This window comes from Alligator sinensis, unplaced genomic scaffold (assembly GCF_000455745.1).
Source record: "Alligator sinensis unplaced genomic scaffold, ASM45574v1 scaffold1147_1, whole genome shotgun sequence".
NCBI classification, from domain to species: Eukaryota; Metazoa; Chordata; order Crocodylia; family Alligatoridae; genus Alligator; species Alligator sinensis.
In genome coordinates this window covers 253,365-263,201 of record NW_005842832.1, presented here as the reverse complement: position 1 = coordinate 263,201, position 9,837 = coordinate 253,365, and the positions used below count along the sequence as shown (strand labels likewise).

Genomic DNA, 9,837 nt, shown 5'->3' with positions numbered 1-9,837 from the left:
TGACGCCATGTGCCTCCTCGCTCCCTGAGGTTATGTGGGGGAGTAGAGCAGTTCCCCAGAGCTGGCGGAGCCCACACCAGGCCCCCGCCCCCACCTGTGCTCCTGCCTTGCCTCGCCTCACCTCAGAGCTTACCGTAAGCTCCTCTCCCAGTGCACAGCCTTGCAAAGGCTATGCATGGCCAGACTTTTAGTTGTGCACGGCCGCGCATGTGCACACCTTAGAGGGAACCTTGCTGGACGGAGGTGCTGGTGAACAGGGTCAGAGAGACATGGAAGAGGTGGATCCACTGTCCCATGCCAACACTCCAAGAACCAGCCAATTTCCTCCACCACAACTGCTGCCAATATGGGCCAAGGGCATGGCTTCAATGTTGGGGTCCAGAGGCACCAGACCCCATCATCTGACAGGTAGCATGGAGGCCTCAGTGGCTGCCTATCTTACCAAGGACGTGGAGCCACTGCAATGCAACCCCTTGGCCTATTGTGCAACCTGCAGCTAGATCTGCCCATGGTTGCCCGGGAACACCTGTCCTGTCCACTGACCAGTGTTCCAAACAATAGGGTGTTCAGCATTGCTGAGCATGTTGTTACACCCCACCACACCTCCTTGAATCCTGGTTTGGTGGAGCAGCTAGTGTTCCTGAAGGTAAACCTCCCGCTGCTGGGGTTCCCCAAGCTCCACACGCAGACAGAGTGAGTGCCATCCTCCTCACTCTGCAGCTATTTCCTTTCTTTAATTGCTTTCACAACCATTTAATGCCCCGCTCCCAGAGCTGGAGGTGGCAATGATCCAGGAATGGCGACGGTTCTATTGTGGGGTGTAGTAATTGTGGGGGTACCGGAGTCATGTTGGCAGGTTTTGCATTTCTTGTCATAGCATGATCTGGATCCATTCAGTGTGTTTTGGGCTGTAGGAAGTTGGCTTCTGGTGATGAGGTTAGCAAGGTTCGGTGCTTGTTTGAATCTACAAAACACTTTTCACAGATGAGCCTATGAGCTTCACTTCATCAACCTCCTCGATACAAAAATTCATGGACTCAGTACAGACATTGGATTTATGACACACTGTAACCTGCCTGACATCTGACTCCCCAGGTACCTCTCCACTTTTAGCTGGCTGCTACATCCCCGTTTCCCCCCACCATCCTGGCCTGTCTCTCACCCCCTGATGCCTCAATTTACATTTTCGCTGACTAGCTTTCTTGCCTGCAGCCCAGCCTCTGGCTTCTTTACCATTCATTCCATCCAGGAAGAGAACACATACCAACTGCAGATGCTTCCTCAGCCTGACAAAGGGTTTTTAAACCTAAATGCTTGCCAAGATATATTTCTCCAACTATTCAGTTGGTCTAATAAATGATATCACATCTACTCAAAGAAAATTGCCTGCCTGTTCCTTAGACCAACTCAGCTACAACCAGAAAAACAGTTAACACACACAAGTGACACGAGTTTTGCTTACAACAGTTTAAGGTACACTTTCACAGAAGCCCCTGCACCTATCTCCTTGAAACCTGGCAGGCTTCCTGCCCAGTTTAGGGGCTATCATCCCTGCTGCTTTCACCCCACTCTGCCAACATATAACACAAGTTTTGCTTTCAACAGTTTGAGGTGCAGTTTAACAGAAACGCCTCCAACTATCTCCTTGAAACTTGGCAGATCTCATGCCCTCAGAAGGGGTTACCATCCCTGTTGTTTTCATCCAATTCTGCAAAAAAATGACAAAGTTATAGGTATTTTAGTGATTTTTTTCCCATTGTATTCTATAGCCAAATTACCGAATCAGCACCGAATCTTTCGAATCCAATTCGGCCAAATAGATTCAGGATGGTGATCTGAATCACTAAATTGAATCTCTGTCTTCCAAATCGGCTGAATCTGAATCGAATACTGGCCAGTTCGCACAGACCTATTGTACACAATGCCTCCTGTGCCACTTGTGGCCTGTGTTCTGTGAGTTGGCAATCCATGCTCTACGCCAAACAAGAAAAGCTACAGGGAAAAATATATAGTATGCACATACATGAATTAAACACTCACCATGTTTGTGTCATAACTCCTTTCATAGCCAGGTATTTGTGGAAAATCAGATATCAGTTTTCTTATTATTTTGAAGTTACCAACTTAATTCGCGAAGAGGGCAGAGTCAAATCCAAGTTTTTTTCTCTTCAGCGTGTGATGTACTTCAGCACAAACCTTGGGGGGAAGATATTAATTACAGAATATATCTATGAAGTAGACAAGTTTGCAAAATATAAGGTAATGTGTATCCATGCATCAGCAAGCAGGATTGCATACTGCATAGCTTTGAAGGTGGTACGATTACTGTTTTCCAGGGGAGAGTTAGGGGATGAACAGAAAAAGATTGTGATTATTTGACACAGATTAAATAATTATTTTGTTTCCCACTGACATAGGTACAATTCATCTATTCATTTCCTACGTGCCCAGCTATGAAGATGAACCAATAGAATATGCATAGGCATAAGTACTTACAAGAATAAATGAAAAATCATTGATATATTTGAGTTATGCAGTCTATTTTAATATTCTTTAGAACACTTATAAATCTCTTACATGTTAAGTTTAAAAGTTAATGTATTGTCTTTGTTGAAAGCATTTTGGCAATTATAGTAGTAAATGTAAAAGCAGAGAATGAAAAGGAGATACTTTAGCAAATAAAAATGAAATGACATTCCTGCAATGGCATGTTTCTCAATATATTTACATTAAAAACCGGGAGATATTAACCTCATTCTCAAAGCAAAAGCAGTGTAACATAGTCATTTTCTACACAATCAAAAAATAGCCAGAATCAGAATTGTTAAATTAATATAATTAATAGAACTGTATGGTGTATATTGTATAAATTAACATAATTTTGATTGATATAATTAAAACCATAAACACTTTTGTTAATCAAATTGTAATCTACATTATGATGGCTGAAAATAAAGATATATCCATTAGGCAACTAGTTTGTGCTTGACCAGTCACTAACTTTCAGTTGCGTTTCGCTTGTCTGACTTGAAAAATATAGAAGAAAACTAATGCAAAAAACTTGTCTTAATGCAACATTGTGAACCTGATTCAGGATAAAAACTATTTCTATTAACAACAACACTGGAGTGAATAGTCTCCCACACCCTGTATAAGTCCTTTTGTGCTGCTGAAGCTGTGCAAAAGGCCAAAATGCAACCTTGCTTGTCCTGCTGAGAATTCTTCCAAGATGGAGCTGTCAGTGGATATAAGAGTTGTGTTGAGAATTGGAAGGGGGGGCCAAACACACCTGCACTCCACTAATTTTCAGTTGTTGTGTAATCTTTTGAGGGATCACAGACAGCTGCTTTAAATTGTAACAACTCCTAAACCAGAGCAGATGCACTATGTGAATCAGGGAGATGTAACTATATCCTCTTCCTACTTCCCAAACCAGGCAACAATGTGTAACATTCACATTGCTACATTTTATCATAACAGACTCAGATATTATCAATGTCATCTGAAGTGCCATTCTGACCCAAGTATTGGCACTACAGCCAAATGTGCCAGTACTTGGTTTGTGAATATGGACTTGTGATTACAACAGAATCCGGTCCTCAGATTTACAAAAAATTAACTGAACACAATAAACCAGGTGTAACCAAACCAACATTTTTTGTTGCTCTACAAACATCCTGAAAGAATGGCTCAGAGATATGAACTGCCCTGTTCAACAGAACAGGGTGCCAACTCCAAAAATCACTGCTTTGAAGGGCCTTTAGACATAAGGGCTGAATCAGTTTGTCAGGAAACAGGATCTAGAAGCTGTAGTACAGTGTTAAATAGTTGTTATTCACCAATGAAATCTAGACCCCGTTAAAAGAGAGGAATGGAGATACTTGGGGCTACTATTCTAATTGTTTAGCCACCTACTTGTATGGCTGGAAGCAGCAGGATCCATGTCTTCTAAAGTGAATTATGGCCGGTAGTAAAAATAATTGAATGACTTCCGGTACCAATTGAAAGCTCAGTGGGATTACGGGAGCCAAGTTACCGAATGGAGATTTCAGCATGACCAAAATGGGACAACAGATTTTTCACTGTGGAAGACTGGTCTTTTCTAACTCCCAAATGCCAGTACAGTACAGAGTATTCAAAAGTAGAGATGAACAATAAATGGAACGAATATCAATCCCACAGGAAATTCATATATTTTCACGGTAGGCTTTTATCCTGCTGCAGGACAAAGACAAAATAGTGAAACTGGTGGAAAAACATCATTTTGTAAATATAGAAACATTTCATTTCACATCAGTGGTAATCTCTGCACCTGCCTGAGTGGCTATAATGCCCTATGAAGCTATAGCTCAGATGCCCTGTGCTGTCATTCTCTCCAGCAAGCAAGACTTCTTGATCAGAATGTGTCTTTCAGGGTGGTCTGTATCCTTTCCTCGTGGCTAGGGCATATATACACACAGTGTTCATAGACCAGCTTGGCTCACTGGAGAGGACAGACACAAAGCACTCAGAATAAAACTTCACTGTGGCACCATATCTCAACCAGTGCACAGATTAATAGTCAACCCAACTCAACAAAAAACGTTTTTTGATTTTGCTTACAAGATGTTGAAAAATTTGTGCACAATCAACATTTTTCACAGTTTAAAAAAGTCTGTTTTCTGTAGACCATTTTTTCTACTGAAAAATACATTAATAGTAAACTACTGATGAATGACACTGAATAGATGATTCCCTAGTGTCTTAGCCAAATTGAACATTATCACCAAGCTAAGAAACTTAGCATGTTGATAAGTCTGTACTGTAGATATATCCTTACACTGCAAATATAGAGATACCCTAGGTAGCTTGCGTGTTGAAAGCAGTCAAACTGCAACAATGATGAGCTTTGTGCTTCCTAATGTAATGTAATCAATTTTTACAGTTAAATTTGCCTGCATGAGCTCTCTGCTGCCACAACTAGACTGCTTCTGGGAGCTCAGTTATTTCTACTTGGCAGTCTGTTGTCTGTGGTACCTGTTTCTATATGATTCTGACATTTCACCCATTCCTACAAGAATTTGATGTTGAACTGACATTTTTACCAACTAATCTGTTATAAGCACTATAATTTTCTGCAATGTTTTTAACTATCCTTGGCTGCTAGTGAATTTATTCTTCTCATGTAAAAAAACCTCAGAAAAAATCATATACAGCGTTTTGTCAATTTGTGAGTAAACATTCAATGGTACTTCAAAGGGGAGTTTTATGAAGAATAAAATAAAATTTTTAAAGAAATGAACACATCTTACAGTATTTCTAAACTATAAAGGGTACAACCAGTACTAAATTTTGTTTACTTTTACACAAACATCTACACTAAGCCCTAGAGCTACACTGGCCCACAGTAGTGTGTCTTAGCCACTATTTGTCCTTAGGTTGCAGTGTAAAAGAGTACATGTTAACCTCTGAACAGAAACCAGTGCAAAGTCAGAACAAAACTAACACTTTTGTCCAAATGCAAACTTCATACCTTGTCTGTAAGGCACTTTAATTTTATACTTAACCTATTTTAAACAACTTATTTAGGGGCCAAATTCTGCAACCCCTTAGCTCCTCAACCAGCTATAAAAATACATATGGTGTCTTTTTGTCTTTATAGGAAGGAATATATGGTCTAGTCTTACTATTTTACATATTCCTCCCTATACATACATATGTGAGAAAGTGCCCTGATATATTCTAAATGTGACCTTAAATCCTGTAGATAGTCCACCTAAATCAAATGAATAGTTTAAACAGAGAATTTTCCAATGCAAATTATTAATATTTTTCACAAAGTCTTCAACTGTAATACTCATACTCTGCACAAGTTATTGAATCTGAAGGCATCTTTTTAGGTGCTAAAAGCAAAACTCAACTATTCAATTTGTTTAATTTGCTGCTGATGCCTACTTAGAATTCTGGACTACTTCTTACCATGAGAAATATGAACTGAAGCTATTAATGGTAATAATATATAATAGATATTGTAGCTTTCTGATATCCCATTCAGAGGATTTATTACTTCTGAAAGAGATTTATCAAAATTAAATACAGACTGCATAGGGTGATGCAGATTCAAACATCCTGCCTCACTTAGGCACACCTGCACATAAAGATTAATCATAGGTACTGCTTAAATGTGACAGATTTATCAATATTATATGGAAAGATATAGTGTAAAACTTTATCACCTTTGACTACATTGTGTTCAAAGGGATCCACTTCTAAGAGCAAATACTTTTTTCACAAAATGCTTATTTGGAAACAAGTATTGCTTTTCAAAATTAAATGAGAAATCTTATCGCACAAACTATATAATTAGTGTAAGATAACAGATGTTATATAGAGTGCTGGCTTTTATAAGCTTATTCAGGAAAAATATTACTTGAGAACCTACTTACTATTATTAACACCTCTATTACCCATAGGTCCACTGAAGAGGCCAGAAGTGAAGGATGAACTGCTCTATTTCCCCTCTGATGCATACAAATGTTCAGATCAACTAGCTGTAGCTGATGTTCAACTGGTTGATTTTCAAACAACTGAACTTGTATATAAGTGCAATGAGCTGTCTGTGTACTCTGCAGGCGGCCTGTAACACTAAAAGCACCCAGCCAGGGAGACCTGCAGCACACATCCCAGCATGCTTTGCAGGCTCTTCTTTCCATCTGAATTTAGGAGACAGCAGTCCAGGGCACAGGTCAGGCCTGACTGACTGGTGCTCCAAGGGACCCTGCCCTCCTTCCCCTCAACACCCCATCCATCCCTCCCTCAGCTGTCAGGCTGTCAGACAGCAGACAGAGCAAGTCTGCTATCTTCTCAAGCTTGTCAGTTCCCCTCCAGCAACCCAAGGGATCCTTATCCCCATGGCTTGCAGATCTTCACTCTTCAGCTCTCCAGCCCTTCAGATAGAGTTAGTAGGGAGTGTCTGAGGTTCTGGGAATCGGGGTAAGGGGGTTGGTCAGTGTCTGCAGGGAGCCGGTCCAGGGTTTCTGGTTCCCACTGGGGGCAGAGCAGTGTTTGTGCAGGGGATGGGTCTAAGGTCCCCAGTCCCAGCAGAGACAGGACCCCTCAGTTTGGGGCTGGGAACAGGTGGATGGAGGCCATGTCAGGGCAGGGGGCCAGGGGCATCAGGGGTCTCCAGGGTCCACAGGGGTGAAGGCAGGGCAGGCCATATCTGTTCAGGGGGTCAGGGGTCCAAGGGCCCGCAAGGGCAGAGGCAGGCTGTGTCCATGTGGGGGGCCAGGGTCAGGGTGTCAGGCCCAAGCAGAGGTAGGATTCTGCAGTTTGGGGCCAGGGATAGGAGGGTGGAGGCCATCTCCAGGTAGGAGTTGGAGTGGGGGGTCAGGAGTCTTCAGGAGCCCTGGGGGTGAGGGCAGGGCAGGCCATGTCTGTGTGGGGGTGGGGTGTCAGGACTCACCCAAAACACTCCAAGATCCCTTTAGTTGTGACGGAGAGGTTGATCTGCCAGACCCCACACCCTCTTCTTCAAAAACTGCAGGAATCCAGCCCCTGCTGGGACCTCAGATCTTGTCCCCCAGCACAGACACAGCCTGAAGGTCCAGGTAGGGTCTGTGTGGGACAGTCAGGAGGGAATGGAGCAGGGTGGGAATGCAGGGTGTGAGTTGTGTTTATGCAGAAGCTAAGAATTGAGTCTCTGGGGTTGGCAGGGGCAGTTCTGGCTGTGTCAGGGCAGGGTGGGAAGTTTCCGGGGTAGTGATGCTGAGTCGTGTTTGTGTGGAGGGATCGGAGGCCTCCGGGGGTTGGGAGGCGGGGGGAGTGGGCTGTGTACATGCTGGAAAGGAGATCAGAGATCTCCAGGGACCGCAGCTGAGCCATGTCCAGGTTGTGGGGAGAGGAAGCGGACTGTCTGGGCAGAGAGGTGGTGCTAAGGGGGCTCAAGGAAAGTGGGATTAGGGGCAGCTCAGGGGCCAATGCTGGCAGGTGGCTTTCCCCTACCAGCACCAGGTGGCAGTCTGACAGCTCCAAAGAATCAACTGCCAGAGGGAGGGGCTTTCTGCTATTTGGGCTGCAGCAGTACAGTGCAGCCCAAATCACATAGTACCTCCCTGTAGGGCAGCAGGGGGTGGGAGCAGGACACTGCTTAAGCACTGGTAGATAGTGAATAATCCTAGACAAATACTTATTTACACAAATGGCTTCATATATGGTTATGGTATCATGTGACCTTGCTATATTTAGCAAACATGATTTTCTGAATAAGGAAAAGGATTTTCCTTTTTGACACTTTTATCATTGATTGACAAGTATCAGTCAGGACTATGCATCTATTTAATTAACTTGAGCATTTCATTTAATTAACTAAGCAACCAATACTGTATTGTTTAAACATAACATGCATGAAAGTGAATGTATTTACTCACATTTAGTAAAGGTGAAGTCAAGAGAATAACCTTACCTATGTCAGAAACCTAAGTTCGAATAAATCATAGCAATCTGATAAATGACTCTTGTATCAGGTTCAAGGGTTGGTGTCTACAGCTGGCTTGCCTTCCTCTCAGGCTGCAACAGAAGTCACATTTGTCCCAAGAGAAACCCCTTCATCCTGGGACAAAGTGCAGTTGGGTCAGATATCCCTGCCTGTTGCCTCAGGACAAACCCTAGGAAGGTTCATGGAATAAGAATTGCTAACGCTTTGTCCCTGGATATCACAAAGTGTGTCTGAACAGTTATCCCAGGATTGCATCACTGAATCAATGGCAGAAAAGCAGCAGTGGATTCGGCTGCTCACCAAACCCTGATTGGAATGGAAGGGGACGTGTGGACACACCAATCCTGGGACGTTTCTGTTCCAGGACGAACACAGGCACCACTTGTCCTGGGAGAAATGCAACATGTGTTCCTCACATTGGCTGTGTATGGTCTATGTATGCAATGTTTAATGTTGGGGCAGGGGCACTTGTCTTATAACTGGGCCTGTACAAATGGAAAGAGATTTGGAAATGGGAAAACAATGAGTAAGGATATATGCATGCAGTATATAATATATAAAGGCAGTATATATGTGCGCACACATGTAATACATTAATGCAGTATGTGTAATATATGCATGCAGTGTGCGTGCACATGTAATATGAATGCAGTGTATATACTATGAATAGTGTGCACAGTATATGCATGCAGTGCGCACAATATATACGTGCAGTGCACATGTGCATAATATATCCATGCAGTGCACACGTATAATACATGCATGCACTGTGCGCATGCATGTGTGGAATACAGGAATGCACTGCATGTAATATATGCGTGCAGTGTGTGTAATACACCAATGTGGTGTGTCTGTGTAATAGATTCATGCAGTGCGTGCATGCGTAATATATGCAGGTGGGTGGTGTGTGCATGTATATGAATGTATGAATGTAGTGTGTGCTCACAAGTGTAATTTATAAATGCAGTGTGTGTGTGTGTGTGTGTGTGCCTGTGTGTAATATAACCAGGGGTGCGGGGGTGTAATGTATGAATGCAGTGCGTGTGTGCATTCAAAAGAACCCACACAGGCATCACCCACCTGGGAAACCAACTCCCCAGCCCAGAGGCTCTCAACCTTTGCCTGTGACTGGAGGCAGGCCAGGTCCGACGGCAGGCAGCCCTCAGGACATGCCAGCCGGTTCCCCTTGTGGTTTCGACTCGGGAACAAACCCCGTCCCCCGAGGCGAGGACTTCTCCGGCCGCAAAGCCGGGAGCTTTGCCTCTCCTCTCCTCTCCCGAGCAGCCCGGGACCTGGCACCCCAGGGTGGCGCGGGAGGGGGAGCAGCGCGGGCGCCACCCCGAGGCGACAGGAGCCCGCTG

General features: G+C 43.6%; 1 long non-coding RNA gene across 3 annotated transcripts in view; it reads right to left on the bottom strand.

Moving 5' to 3' along the window:
* Positions 1–1,660: 1,660 nt before the first annotated feature.
* Positions 1,661–9,837, bottom strand: part of LOC112547966 — an 8,966-nt gene continuing 789 nt past the window's right edge. The window contains exons 2-4 of one of the 3 annotated variants that reach the window (XR_003091755.1): positions 8,444–8,590; positions 2,041–2,196; positions 1,661–1,708 (exon numbers count right to left, since the gene is read on the bottom strand). This is a non-coding gene — a long non-coding RNA (uncharacterized LOC112547966). Of the gene's footprint in view, positions 1,709–2,040; positions 2,197–3,915; positions 4,627–8,443; positions 8,883–9,837 lie in introns of those variants that run through there. The other 2 variants (XR_003091754.1, XR_003091756.1) reach the window with 2 other exon arrangements.